Here is a 15,553-nt window from a genome sequence, read left to right as displayed (position 1 = left end):
AGCATGGCACAGACAGCTACTGTACTAACCTGCCGCAGAACAAAACAGAAAAGGAACAAAAACTTTTTGCCCCATTTTTGCCGACCTATGGCATACGTAAATGTGCACGAACGGCGGCCCGCGGTGTTGTCTTGCTTCACGCATTTCCTAGAAGCGCGCGGGCTTCACATCTGCTACGGACAGCATATTTCATCGAGTTAATCAAGCGGTCAACGGTCACGAAGCTTTGCGCCTGACGTAAAAGAAAGAAAAAGAGGGGAAACACGAAAAATTTCCGTCTAGTCGTTCGTGAACTAAAAAAAAAAGAGGGAACATCGCCAGGGCGGAGGTGCGAACATCGCGCGGATATGCCCGCAACACGAGCACGGACACGGTCTGCTGTTGCGAATCTACTGCCTCCTTCGCCCTCTCACGGCTAAGGGCACTCGACCGAGGAGGGAATGGGAGTGCATGAATGTTGCAATCATCGTCCGCGCCACACAAAGCCACGCCGACAGAAACAGCGTGATAGAGGGTGAGACTGAAGAGAGGAGTGGTGGCTGAAAACAGACCCAAGAGGACGCCACCAGGAAAGCATCAACAAATCAAGAAGAGGCGAGGAAGTGATCAACAAGAGCCCAACAGGCAGAAAAAAAAACACGTCCAGAGAAAGCAAGAACAAAAGTAGCTAGAGAATACGTCCGGAGAAGGCTGAGAAGGTTTAAAGGGCGTAGAACAGACGTGAGAATACGCTGCCCTAACCCCATCATCCGTCCCTCTCCCACCGCAGGCCTGGCTGACGTGGCAGAGAGGAAGCAGGTCCAGAACGTATGCTGATTGAGAACGTGAGCGCCCTCTCTTCCGCTTAAGCCACTGTGCGTTGGAAACCGCGTCACGTGGCGCCGCAAAATAAATGAAGAGCTGGCAGAAAACAGGCTGCACGCGTCACCTTTCCCGAACGGCCAGACGTCGATCATTCTCCGGCCGGGGTGCGCGCTAATCTCCGCGCTTCTGAAGGACATCGCTAAGCCTCGTGGCGTTTCTCGGGATTCGGATTTGGAGAAAACGTCGACATGACGCTGCGATTCACTGGGACATGCTGCGTTTTGACTTTGTGTAAGTTCTGCGACACTAATTTCCCACTGACGTTGAAACGTGCTATGCTATACTCTCAGGTTTACGGTGGACTAATGATTTGGGTGTTTTTTCTACTCGCGTTACGAAAAGATAAAACCTCTACATAATAATTTTACGTGGGGGATAGATTGGAAACCGTGACAGGCGTCACTGGCGCGCCGATACAGCATTTAGAGTTGCTATGCAGCGTAAATGCACAAGTTGAATTCGATAGTGTGGAATTATTTACGAAGGTCCGCAATAATCCTTGTGTTTATTATGGCGAGTCAGTAAAATCGTTTATCTGAATCGCATCATGGCGTACGAACGTGGCACACAGGACAAAATTCAGGCACTTGTTTTTCTTTCCACAAAATTGATGAAGATTGCTGGGCGAGTTAGTGAAGTCGGGCAGCTGTGTTCTACTTTCTTTATTTTTGACAACTAGTTTAGAGGAATTTTCGAAAGTTGTAAAAACTGATTACTTCTTTGCAATCCTAAAAGAAAACATTCTGACGAATGAACGAAACAGTATAGGATGCATTCATTCTCAGGGAATTCGTCCTTCATTTCTCAGATAACGCGTGTTAGGAAGGACAGGCTTCCTAGTAGACTGCCAACTTCGGTTAAAATCACTCTTCGTTTTTAACCTATAAACTATAATTATCTTCAGAAAAAAATAAACCACGGCTAGTTTTAAATACTGTCAATATATATCTGTTTTCTGTTTACCGATGCACTACCGCATAGCGCTGATCGCTTTTCGACGTCATCGGCTTCGTAAGAATAGTCGCAGTCTCGTTTGACATCATCCAATGGAGGAGTCGAAAAAAAATAAAAGCGACAATCTGTGGAAGCTTTTTCGGCTTCTATGTACATGAATACGGTATCTTTAAATTTGTTGGTATGTATATGAAACTGGTTATTAAATGACTGATGACTGGAGAACAACCCGAATTGTTCCCGTAAAAAAAAAAAAGATCGTCTTTTGTTGCAGAACTACTATTCCGTATCATTGACATCATCGCTCTGAAAACTAGAACATATATTTCTCACCGCATGAACGAATCTTTGGAAAGAAATTTAGCTTTAAATAAATTCAACTAGGTGTTCGGAAAGGGCTTCGCGACGGTAACACAATTAATTACAGTAATTAATTTGTTTGAATCAGGTATAGACAAGAAGGACCAAATTGGTCTAATTTTTTAGGAAAGCGCTCGACAGCGTTCCTCATTGTAAACTAATTCTTAAAATGAAAGAAATTCGCAAACTTGATATCCTTTTAACATGTATTACCGCATACTTAAACGACCGCAGTCCGTTTGTCAGCCAATGTTCGGACTCTCTTCCAGTTTCATCCGGTGTTCGACAGGAAAGTGTATTGGGCTCGCAGCTTTTTCTTTTACACAATCTTTGTCCGTAAAGTTCTGAGACTGAGTCCACCGAAAAAAATGCGTGTAATATTGAAACCATATGTGCAGCACTCTTTCGGAATAGTCTCCGTTGCAGTCGATACACAGCTTCCAACGCTTCCTGAGGTCTTGGAGACGGTTGGAAAATGCTTCTTTTGCCAAGGCTGTCAGCTCCTTTGTCGTGGCGCTTTGAATGGCTTCCACGCTCCCCATCCAGCGACCTTTTAGGGCTCTCTTCACACGAGGAAACAGGAAAAAATCGCATGGGGAGAGGTCAGGCGAGTATTGGGAAGTACAGTAATGCTGTGCTTGGCGAGAAATTTTGTCACGCTGAGAGCAATGTGCGGACTTGCGTTATCGTGGAGAAGGCTCCAGTGTCCAGATGCCCATAAGTCAGGGCGACGGCGTCACATTGCTTCACGCATGTGTTAGAGCACGCGGATATCGAATTCCTGCTTCACTGTCTGCTCTTGTGGGACGAGCTCGTGGTGTAGGACACCTCTGGCGTCGAAAAAAACTATCAGCATTGTCTGTTTCGGTCTTCTGTCGCCGCACCTTTCTCGACGCCGGAGAGGTTGTGGACCACCATTCGGCGCTCTGCCTCTTTGTTTGATGGTCGTATTGAAAACACCATGTTTCGTATTCAGAAATGATGCTGTCGACGAATGCAGCATCCTTCTCTGCCTCGGAGAGCAAATCAGCGCCCACTGATGCCCGCGTGTCATTCTGGTCCTGTGTGAGGGAGTTCGGCACAAGTCTGGCATTCAGCTTTCGTTTCTCCAAGTTCTCACGCAAAATTTGGTGGAATGTTGTCTTACTTATGTCGAGAGCATCTGATACCTTGCAGACTATAATGATGCGGTATTGCAGTACGATTTCTCTGATCCGAGCCACGTTGTTTATATTCCGTGAGGATGAAGGGCGCCCCTGCCTTGTGTCGTCTTCCACCGACGTTCTCACCGAAACGAACGTCTTGTTCCACTCGAAGACTCGCGCTTGCGATAATGTCTCGTTGCCGTAAGCGTCACGAAGGAGCTCATACTTCGCGGCTGTCTTGCCAAGCTTCACACAGAATTTTATGTTTACACCCTGTTCGAGGTGGAGGTTCATCTCTCCACATTCACTCACAGTAGAATGCCCAGATGTATAGTGACAACGTATTTTTCTACATGTAGTGCCGTCTAGCGGCTGTCACAGCAATTAACGTAAATAGCTGAGGTTAGCTCGAAAATATGGCGCTACACATACGCACCAACATTTGTTTTGGGGAATCATTTCTAGAGAAGAAAATAAATTAGTCTCGATACTTTACGGACAAAGTCTGTATGTCATTGATATTGTTCAAATGGTTAACCCATCTGGGCGTATTCGATTGTTCGCCGACAATTGTGTTTTGTACTTTGAAGTTACGAATAAGGATAATTATAATAATTTGAACAGTGCAGCGAACAATGTTATCAACTGGTGCGACCAATGGGATATAGTTTCGAATAGTAATAAAAATATGTATCTTGCGTTAAGCCTGTAGCCGCGCTTGTAGTGTCCATTATTTGTTGGTACCTCGTCCGTGTACTTCAAAAATAACTACATCCGAATAATCCAACTCGCTATTCTTCTTGTTTCGGTAACCCGAGAAACATTAAAGAAGTATCTAACTACAAACTAATTTGAAATACCTTTCTCTGTCCTGCGCCCTTGATCACGCTGTGGTTTTTTCTGGTTGTTGATTGCACATTCTGTGTGTGGTTATCACAGGGACGTTAGAACCTTGCACTCATTAATGAAGTCGCTAGCTCCAATCTATGTAAACCGGTATGCCTTTTTTTTATAACAACAGCTCGGGGAAATGTTTCCTTTCTCCTTATGACACGTTTCCCTTTCAATCTAAACTCATGAGAAGCTGCTGGCTTTTGCACAATATTCGAATGCCTTTCACTGCTGGTCGTAAATAACATCATGCGTGCTTGTTTAGTTCTTTCAGCCCTTTTCTACATCCCAGGCTACTCTGATGCACAGCAGATTCCTGGCCTGGATACTGTCATGGATAAAAGTAGGTCGATGCACCAAAATTCTGTTTTATGACTGTCCCTCTCAGGCGCCTGTTTATTTTGGTGCTACTTTCCAATAAAAATAAACAGTATTAAGAAGCAAGTACAAGTTACACATGGTACAAAACAGATGACACTGAGTTAAAATAAAGAGGGAATTCAAATGTAAAATTTCATTATTGCTGTAAACAGTACATATTATACATGATATGATGCTTTGAAACAATATTGATGAATGGTTATTGTAGCTTGATCAAATGGTGCACAAGGACTTTATTGTTGCCATCCGGCAGTTCAACTCAATTTCTTCTTTTCTCTACAGACATAGCCCTCTTGTTCTTAAAGAAACATTTAAGCAGAAACCAAGTATGCTCAGGCTTTCAATATCTGTATTCAATGCAAAATGCTTTACTGTTTTTCGGTCCCTATTTGCCATTAGAAACATATGCAATATGTAGTAAGTCATACTGTGCTAGTCAATAATTATGACGTCCTGCTGTGGTTACTTTCTACGCACCTCAAGCGGATGGAAAGAATAATTAGCCGCAGACTTTTGACGGTAACACTAACGAAACAATTGTGGTTACCTGATATCCCCGGATAAAATGGCACGAAGAAACAATAAATACTTTCAGTAATTAATTTGTCTAAAAGGAAGATAGAAAGTGTGGGATGAAAAATGTATTGTTTTATTCAAGGAAAACATTGTTTTATTTTACAGTTCAGCAGTTTCCATGTAAGTATTCATTTCTAATCAGCATAATTAATTACTGTGTTGTGAATGTGTTTGCCTCCTTAGGCACCGATGGCCTGGAATGTAATCCAGGCTGTTGAGCTTGTCAGGAGGCGTGATTTTTTCTACCTTTCGTCGGAAGCATATTATATAAGATACTACTACAGCAACCATTAGCACTACTACTACTACCGCTAATACTGCTACTAACATTAGCACTGCTAGCTCTGCTACTACTATTACTTCTGCTATCACCGCTGCTACTTCTACTACTACTATAGTTCAGCTTTAATAATAACAAATTTGGCGACAATTGTTTGCAAAGTTGTTCAACAAATGAAATCTGTACATTCATCCCCATGGCAGAGGCTCCTGTGACGAAATATCGGCACTCTTCTAAGCCATAAGTTTGAAGGCAACCTTCTCGTCATAATTGCACCAAAAATACAAACAGCGCCAGCCTTTCCACATCGAACTTATTGGGTTTCATAGAAAGTTATGTCACAGAACTTTTCTGCTTATTTAAATCTCACAAGCCATTTTTTTGCGACTCTGGAACATTAAAGTCGGGAGATGAAGTTATTACCACTTCGATATTTAGACATAAATGCTTGATGCACCCTCATTGCTTTCCCTTCTAGCAGCTTTTTCTTAAATACAGATTAAATGAGAAAAAGCGGCCATTCCTACAGTGCCCCCTGAACTAAATGCACCACTCAGTTCCTCTGAATGCGGAAATAGTGCTCAATAGGAAATAACTGCCCTTTCATTTCCAACATAGGCAAATATATAATTATCTTTAAGATAAGAAATTCAAACTTCTCACTCAGATCGTTAGTGAATTAAAAAAACTCAATCAAACTGAAACTTTCCAGCAGTTATGAATAAAACAGTATAGCTGGCAAGGAAAATATCTTAATATATAAAAAACAAAATTTCTGAAAGCATTTAACGCTGGCGATGTTTAGACTCCAAAAAGGAAGGCAAAGACTTGGAACGAGATTAATATCTTCGAGAACAGAACACAGATAGGTGTTCATCGTTTAAGTAAGTTAAATTAAGTGTGTAAAAGCTATTCGCACTTGTTGAGACAACGCTGTGCTGTTAGACTGTTTTTTTAGAAGAATTGAATCATTCACACAACGGCCTTGGCGCGCCAGTGAAAAGCAGCCGCTTTCAGGGTATTGACCGGGCGCTCACGCTGGGACTTGGGACACCATTATTCACGAAGTCAGGTTGCATTAAAGTCTCCGTTCTCCACCCATCATTGAGTCATGACCTTCGTCGTCTACTTGTAGCCCATCGTAAAGTTTCGTGCCGAAACTAAGGAGTGAAACAGGGTCCTTCGCTTCCGGGCGCATGGCATCGTACTGACAGCTGAAAGAAAAGGCTTTTTAAAGACCCCAATTATAGACATAGACGCCCAGTCGCTTCCCTTGGTTCAGAGATCGATCTGTTTTAAAATATTCTAAAAAACAAGTTTAAGAGCGCAGAACGACGCTCGTGTCATTAGGAACAATGCGAAGCCCGTTTCTAGTTACTGCGACCATTATTTACCACTTAGATGGAGCATCCGCAAACAAAGCTGCGACAGCCAAAGCACTTGGCGACTTGTTTAACGCCAGTGATCTTATAACTTGGGCGGATACGTAAGAAGAAGCGTTTAAATCGTGCCGCGAAACCTAAAAAAGTTATGCAAGAGGCGGGTTTGACCGTTCAGAAGTGGGCAGTGAATTAGGGCAGGTTAATACAAGTCTTCGAGCAAGAGCAACAATAAGCTGGTAATTAAATAGTCACGCTCCATGAAGGGGACTGTTAAAGTGTCCAGCGTTACTTGGAACTTCGAGCAAGACACACTTAGCCTATAAGAATCATATCTGCGCGACTACCTTTAAGCAGTCACAGACAAACTGGTTTGTCCTGCAGACAGGTTCGAGAATATTCAACCCTTTAAATTTCTTAGCCCTTCCACCGTTTTCATAAGAAGTTACCAAAAACTGTGCGCTTGGCTCCTCCGTGAAGACCTGAAGGACAAATAGCATGATTAGGTACGACAGGCTTCGAAATTGGGAGCAGTTGCAGTCTCTCATTACACTGATGGCGGATACAAACTGGCCAGCGTTCTACAAATTGATGCGCCTTGGGATATAACTTCGTTAACATACGGTGCTCTGATTTGCATACTGACGAATATTTCTAGAGAAGCGTGCTTGCTTAAATCTGAGACCTGTGTGGCCCCACTTAACAGATAAGTCTGCGTTGTCTAGAGGTTTTTGGAGCTATGGTAGGGTGAAGGGATATTTAAAGAATATTCAGCAGGTTTGCGAGCTTCACAGTTGACTACAAACTGCAATACATGGAGAGACTTCATTCTAGCCTTGTCCTGGATCCGAGGCGCCTCCGTCTAGTGGAGGCAATTTGTCCTCAACAGAGCACTGAACTTAGAACAGCTACCAATCTCTTGATGTGGAGATATTCTCCGTGACCGAACAATCTTGTGGACAACTTAACAGAGATGAATCTACAAAAAAGATACTGTGCAGATCAGGCATTCGAGTGGCTTTAAGTACCTGCAAGACTGTGGTCGGGACGACCGAATAACTCTCTCGATAGCGAATATTGTGAAATGCTTGTAGTTCAAGCTGGTGCTCTCACAAATTCCCTGAATATGACGATTACTTTGGAAGTTTACAGCAAGATACCGGACTCCTAGCAGTCACGGCGTCATTTTTCAGATTTTTTTACCGTTGCTGGCGAGATATACTGCACGTGGTCCTTAAGCAACAGAAGAGATTGGTATACCTAGGAACAGTGAATTAAACGTACTCAAAAGGACGCCCGTCCTGCGAAGATCAGGTTCCCTTAGTGTTTTGACTGATCGACAAAATGTTTCGCATATGTGAACAAAGACCCATCTTAACAACGAGCGCATGCTTCGAGCCAGTGGATGTTTGTATCGCTTAACACCGCCAAAAGGGTGCAGGCACCCTCTATTACTCCAAACCAAGTCACCACTTTTGTGCAATTCTGGCAGCTAGAGCGCAATGCCATTTGCTGCATGTCGGCGTGAGGGACACTTTGGCACAACTACTAGTAAACTTTAGGCTGCTGGATTTGCATAGTGCGAGCTGCGGTGAAACGAGCGACCCGCCATTGCTGCTTGTACATGGGTTTCAGGAAAAGCTCATGAAGTGCTGCAACCACTCCTCAAACAGGTCACCCTATTGCTTCAACGAATCTATTTGAGGTTGCGTGCATTCAGTTTGCACGAGCATTCTTCGTCACGTCGCATAGCGGAAAAAACAAATGCTACATTACAGGGTTGAAATGTGCCGCCCAAAGGGCGGCACATATTGATTACATGATAGAGATGATCTCGAACACGTCCACAGAGAAGTGCCTGATATTCTCACCCCGTTTAGTCTCCCGAAAAAGCCAGCTCGTGTGATTTATCGCAAAAACACCAAGGCTGCCAAGAAGGCTTCTGGCGATCTTCGAATCTGCTTCAGATGCGGTCCAACGATGAAGTTGTCGGAAACCCACCAATATCGATGTCAAGCGGCTGTTCTTCATGCCTGATATTTTCTGATGGGGAAGCTGGCGGTAAGGTCTAGTGAGAACCATACAGCCTCCCTCGAGGAAGATTCTGAGCAAATCACGCCTTGACATTGAGGAGTCAGGGGCATTGTTAGCGAAAGTAAAAGCCATCGTGAATTCTAGACTGGTTATTTTCATGGATCAGGAATTTGTGAAACATGTGCTTTAACATAGTCTGACCTACTTTTAGGAAGAAGGCTTGCGACCATATCATAAGGAGCAAAAGTCGACGCAGCAGCGAACGAAACACGAGTGGAAGCAATCCGAAGATAAATATATAGGCAACGCCTCAGAGAATACACTTGAAGGATGAAAGAGTATACCCTGCATGGTGGGGGAGAGGGAGGGGGGTTCTGTTCTGCGCACCACATCAGGAACAGACCCGCTAACGAGCGCAGCGTCGTTGACGTCGTGCTTCTGCAAGCAGAAACAATCCTATGGCAATTGTGGTAACCTGCAATGGTTTAGTAATATACAGCACCTGTGATGGACGCATACACTTCTGTAAGATAAAATTCCAAGACAGATTCGTTAGCATAAGAGTAATACAGGTGTCAGGCGAGAGCAAACACCTGGCATCTTTTCGCTACCACGAGTGCGTTGAATCCCACGTGCCATCTCCACTGCCGCGCCAGTGGCCCACCTTCGCGGCAGCCACCGTGCGTTCGGACGGGAATTCTTTCTTTTTTTTTCTCCGACAACTGTACCACAAAGGAGAGGTTTAGAAGGGGGGATATAGCACATCGGAGAAAGTTAGACGGAGTGCAGGCCAATTTCGCTAAGAAAGGTACAAAGTTAGCCAATGTACAACAACTGTCCATTTTTTTTCATTTTTTGTGGTCCCCTTCGCGGTTACACTGCAAGCCCGCCTCACTGAGGAAGCGTTTCAGCACGGCAATCATCGCTGGGTATCTTCGCAGCAAGCGCCGCAGAGTGTTACAGTTAGGGAACTTGTGAGCAGTTGGTAGCCACCGATGACGAATAGCTGGGGTCAGTGCAGCTCCTTCCCGACCTCGGCATGTGGTTACCTTCTCTCAAATAAGACTACGATGGAGGGGGTGCGAACGTGGAATTATTACAGCACGTGTTCGCTGCCTCAGAGCTTGTTATTCAAACACATAGGACAGGAACGAACCTGGGAAAAGGAGGGAAGCTGGCCGGTCGTCTGGTGTATCGAGGTCTGTCAGAACTCCGACTTGAGTGTTAAGAGGAAAATGAGCATAGCCGCGAATACAGTATATGCGCACAGTACTGTGTGCAGAGCTGACAAACAGATTGTGCAGTTTCGAGTGTGGGATCAAGAGCCTTACGATGCTTAAGCGCCGCGAGGCAGTTGGTGTGTATAGGTGAAACGCATTAAATTCAGGGACTAGCAGAAGAGAAGCTACGGCAATGCAAATGGCTGAAGTTCCTGTGCCACAATGGTGCACCCTGCCGAGGCAACTGCGGATCGATTGTAAGCTGACGGTAGGACCAGGCGGTAAGTGACTTTAAACGATGAAGTTGGAGAGAATGTTTACGAACTCTGTTTGCCTCGCACTGGTCGATGATTTAAGTGCGGGTAATAATTTGTGAGTACGCCTGAAGGACGGGTATGGATGCAAAAGGGGGAGGTAAGTTATGGCACGCACAGTCTATCGATTATTAGTTTCAAGGGGCTCCTACTGCCGACGGGTCAGGCGATGGAATCGTGCATTGTTTACTACACTTCTCTGTAGGATAGAACACACAGGCTGGCAAGCCTGCGTGTTCTCTGTATAGCTGTGCGCCGTATAGCGCATAGCTATACGGCGGACAAGGCTGAGAATTCCGTGATGTAATTTATGAATGGCTGTTATCCACGGGGTGCAGGCCCCAGATTTATAAAAAGAATACCAAGAATCCGACCCGTTTCTACAAAGGATCGGATAATTATTCGTTTCAATATTAAAAGCAGGAGCTTTTCACAAAACAGCTTTGTTTCTCATCCAAATAAAACAGTATTTAAATGCGATAGGGCCAGATTGAGGGAAGGGTAGGCTGGTGAAGGAAGACGGGATGCTAGGGCATCCAGTGAGTATTGGAGCGCAGACCGTTGGATAGACGCGTAAGGTTGGAAAGACCATAAAGGGATGTCAAATACGTACACACGAACGCAGATAGAAGAATAGTTCTCCCGAGCCCGAATGCAGCCTGCCTTGATTATGGAGTTTCGATGGGAATTTAGCTAACAGTTCGTCCCAACCACCATGCTTCGTAAAACCCCAGGAACCACAGCGGAGACTGCCACTGCATGTGTCGTTTAGCTCTACAATGATTGCACACAATCTTCCTCTCTTCACCAGATGTATTCATCTCCAAAGAAAGGCGCCTTTAGTTTCAGGTTTGTGAAGAAAGCTAAAGACAAAGAACACGATCTGAAGATTTTTTTATAAGGGTCCTTCGATCAAAGTGTACGCCTTTGAAGCGAAAGTATTCAATAAAAAATCAAAGGTAAGGAAGATAGCAAGAGAGAAAGAGAAAGACAAACGGAAAGGCAGGGAGGTTAACTAGGCAGCGCCCGGTATGCTACCCTACACGTGGGAAGGGGAATGGAGGGAGAGAAAAAAGGGATATGATCGCTTTTCCACATGTCCGTTGGCCATTACTTGCAGGGTACACAGGACACACACTGATAGTTCACAACCTTGCACTCAGTCCTGAGCCCTTCAAGAACTTAAAAAGTGCCTTCAAAGCTGTCCTCTGCGATGAAGGCTTACTCCAAGGACCCATAATCTTGGCTTCACTAAGGGGCCTAGGGTCTAAACGGCGGAGTGTTGCAGCCAGGAGTGCACGCTCACGCTGAAACCGAGGGCAGTTACAAAGAAGGTGTTCTATAGTTTCGGCGCACCCACACATCTCACACGAAGGAGAGTCTGCCATTGCGATTAAGTGGGAGTAGGCATTTGTGAACGCCACTCCGAGCCACAGGCGACACAACAGCGTAGCATCGCAGCGGGAGAGGCCGGACGGGAGACTGAGTTGAAGTAAGGGGTCTAGTTAGTGCAGGTGGCATGTGGAGTTGCCAGTAGAAGACCATGACGCTAAAAGCTCTCTTCGGCAAAGCATTCGCAGATGTCTTGCTGCGTCGGCTGTTGTCAACGGTATCTGGGCAATGTTGGCGCTGCCGTGAGCCGCTCGAGCTGCAGCGTAAGCTGCGTCCCGGTATCCACTGCAAGACGACGTCATGACCCTCTTCCTGCGCCTGATGTTGGAGGTGTCTTAATTCAGCTACGAGTTGATCGTGATTGCCATGGCGTAAAGCAGAATTAAGACACTGTAGAACTGCTTTCAAGTCACAGAACACAGACACAGAAGAGAGCAAGAAATTTCTGCTCAAGAGCAGGGCTTCTTCTGGCAGGCCTAAAAGTTTCAGTTAGTACTATATTACAATACAGTAAAGACAAAGAGGTAAATTTCTCAACTTAAGGCAAAGTTAGAAATAAAATCACACGAAAAGCTAAGAAAAAGTTAACAGATATGCAAAATATTTGAAAGGTTAGGCACACTACCTGATAAACGAAAGCTCAAAAAAGGCAGGGAAGTAACCAACAGCAAACAATGCGTTCCAATTAAAATTTTATATGCGCCATTTTGTACATCTTTTCCATTGACATTTGGTAGATCATTTCTTGGAACACCATTTGTTTACGTCCAAAGCACCAATCACTTTTTTTTTCCTTGCGTGCGCTCCTCCCGCCGCCAGCACCGTCCCGTCGGCCTTTTTCGTAAAAGAACTCAGCGCGCACAAAATAAAACTCGTCGACCATGGCCAATCAAGCTGGCAGCAAATTGCGTGAGCAGTGAGCGGAACGAGTGTGCGCCGTGATGGTCGCATTAAAACGTGAAACAGCATAATGGAGCTTCCTTGAGCGGCTAATGAGCTCATTTGCGTTCATGCTGGCAGCGAGGTTTATTTGGAGGAATGATCTTGAAGCGTTCCTTAAGTGACGCTGAGGCAGGCATGAGCATCTATGTTATTGTTTTCCCCCAATAAAAATTGATATATTGGCAAACGCAAACTATAATTTTGTAATTTCTCCCACAAGTGCTTACACCCGCCTTCGTTACTACCATTTTGTAATTACCCCCACAAGTGCTTACATGCGCCTTCGCTAAAAATGAAAAAGTTTTCGAATGGAGAAAAATGAATATGCTCTCATTGCGTGATGAGTAAATTAAAAAACAGATATATTGGGTTTTGTTCGGGTTTTATTTTCAGTAATATTCGGTGTTTGTTGGCTATGGCTTTCTGCTCTCGTAGACACAGTATCTAATACAGTATCTAAGTCACAGTATCTAATACCAACCAAGGCGGTTGCATTTTCATCCAGGCGAAAAAGAAAAAAAAACGCCCTTGTGCAACGTTTTATCGGAGCATATTGAACAACAAGTGGTCCAGAAAAATGTCGATCTCTACACTCCAGTGAATTTCAAGGCATAAATTCAGCTTAGAGACAATAGATTACACAAACCCCACCCATTTATTACAAGTGCTGTTCTATAACAAACTGAACAAGAGCAACTTTTCATAGTTTTTCATTTCATTTAGTTAAAACTTTTTTGTTACAAGGAGGAGGGTCATGAGTTACGTGTACGTGGGTCCGTCATCAATGGATGTGTGTTCTTCCTAGTGGATACAAGGCGCCCCAACCTGCCTAAACGATGAATTATGCCTGATAAGGAGATATCCCTGCATAAAGTGCTCCCCTTGGGAAGCTAATATCGTAACCTCTCTGACTTTAAAGCATGAACAGCTGCAAGAATAAATATCCACCCCTCGGCTGTTTTGCCTATATACGAGCTTGCTCTCTTGTTCCATGTGACTGCAGAATGGCGCATGTTATTCACTAACCTTTTCTTCTAAACCGTGCATTAAGAAAGGAAAACTTTTATTTCCAATATTTTCTTTCAGCAGTACGGCATGGTTTATATCCCCTAACGTAAAGATTTTTGTTGCTCGCAACTCACAAGTATCCGTTACATTCCACATAAATGTGCGCACACATCTTGCTTATGATGCTGCCGTTGCTCGTTTTCTAGCGGTCTTCATGGAAGCTCCGCAGAAAATATTGGGTATGTTTCACAGCCTTTGTGTACGCCTTGCAAATATCCAGTTATTTATCTTTTTATGGATGAAATGCCAGCCAGTTACTTATAGCTGGCACACCAAAATGATGAGCATATTGGAACAACCCTGCACACTATTTAACATAACAGCGAAAACAATAAAAGAGCGCTAAAGAACTAGCCGCCGAAACGTACAGATTAGCCTCACGCAGGCCTGCATGTAAAAAAAAAAAGCCCGCTAGGTTGTTGCGCTGAAATTGATTGAGAACAATAAGTCACTTGCAAAATAAAGGATAACTGTGAGAAGGTGGCAAAAGCTGCTGTGCAACATTTTCATTGTGTACTAAACTGTTAGCACAGTAGGAACTTGGACGCTGCCAAAACCTTACATTATTACAAAAAAGTGGCAAGGGATGAGCTTCTTCCATTTTTAAAACAATAGCATCACCTTTAGAAAAACAAAAATGTCTGTGTTAACTTCTTTTTTGAGCGCTAAAGCCGATTATGCCACAAATCAAGTTGTGTGTGAATAAACACTAAAATGCTTTGTTTCGTAACACGCGCAGCAGTATTGAAATAAACGCCCGAAGTCATCACCTACATACTCCAAGGAAATAAGGACGCTTCTTGCTATGCAGCTAATTTTTATGAAATACGTAAGAGAAAAATTCATGCTAAGATTCATTTCATTGTGTTCATACTGTGATTTTTATTACACTTTACCTACTCTGAACAGTGCTGATGTGATGACTTCCTAGAAATTTATATTTTCGATTTTTTTTATTTTCAAGAGCTCTTAAGGGAGTTTTATTATATTTCACTCAAAACAAAGCGAGTGCCATTGACTAAGCGCGGTTCACCCGGTGTATGTAGAGGTAAAGCACGTGTTAAAATGAATGATTTCCCCAGTAAACAGCTGACTACTGTGTCGCAGTAAGTGTGTGACTATCTTCAAATCTGCCTTTCATTTTATGTGTCATTGCTTGCAGGAATGATGAAAATGCAGGCTCCTCAGCAAGCGCCAGCGAAGTCTGCAAGCGAAGCAAGCACGGGGTAGTGTGACAAGGCAGGCTCAATGAACAATAAAATACTCTTGGTATAACACTGTCCAGGAGATAATGGTGGGCGATCAACTCATTGTTATCCACGCAGAGATAGCAGCTTCGGCCAGTTAGTAGATTGAACTACTGACCTGAATTGCTCAACAAGCCACTTTAAAATAGTCTGTTCAGTCGGTTATCTCAAGTTTTTCAGATCACATATTAAACATACCATGCTATGCCTTGTTAGCAACCCTTCAGGTATTGCTGAAATTTTTATTATATGCACTGTATTGACTAAAAAGCAAGCTTTATCAGAAATATATAAAAACCAAACATGGAACTGATTTGTGCTTATATAAGTAGAAACTCGCCAAGAAAAATTTAATTCCGGTTTCAACCTATGTGTGGAAAAGCATAATAAGTAAATATGATTACGCTTGCCAAGGGGTCTATAAAGAATTGCAAAACACACAGCGTCTTTTTGAACAAGAACTTTTTCTCATACTTCACTACCTTGCATCAAGAGGCTTTATGCCG

At 43.8% G+C, this 15,553-nt stretch overlaps 1 long non-coding RNA gene across 3 annotated transcripts; it reads left to right on the top strand.

Moving 5' to 3' along the window:
* The first annotated feature begins 759 nt into the window (after positions 1 to 759).
* On the top strand, positions 760 to 15,080 carry LOC144130436 (uncharacterized). Of its 3 annotated transcripts, none has more exons than XR_013314102.1 (5): positions 760 to 1,095; positions 4,480 to 4,557; positions 5,254 to 5,291; positions 13,947 to 13,979; positions 14,963 to 15,080. It is a non-coding gene; the product is annotated as an uncharacterized LOC144130436 (long non-coding RNA). The 3 variants fall into 3 exon arrangements; XR_013314100.1 differs by having other exon boundaries at positions 772 to 1,095; positions 5,277 to 5,291; XR_013314101.1 differs by lacking the exon at positions 5,254 to 5,291 and having other exon boundaries at positions 773 to 1,095.
* Positions 15,081 to 15,553: the final 473 nt, after the last annotated feature.

Source organism: Amblyomma americanum, chromosome 4, assembly GCF_052857255.1.
Source record: "Amblyomma americanum isolate KBUSLIRL-KWMA chromosome 4, ASM5285725v1, whole genome shotgun sequence".
Classification (NCBI taxonomy): domain Eukaryota; kingdom Metazoa; phylum Arthropoda; class Arachnida; order Ixodida; family Ixodidae; genus Amblyomma; species Amblyomma americanum.
Note: the sequence above shows the minus strand (reverse complement) of the source record. Positions and strands in the feature narration are given on the sequence as shown.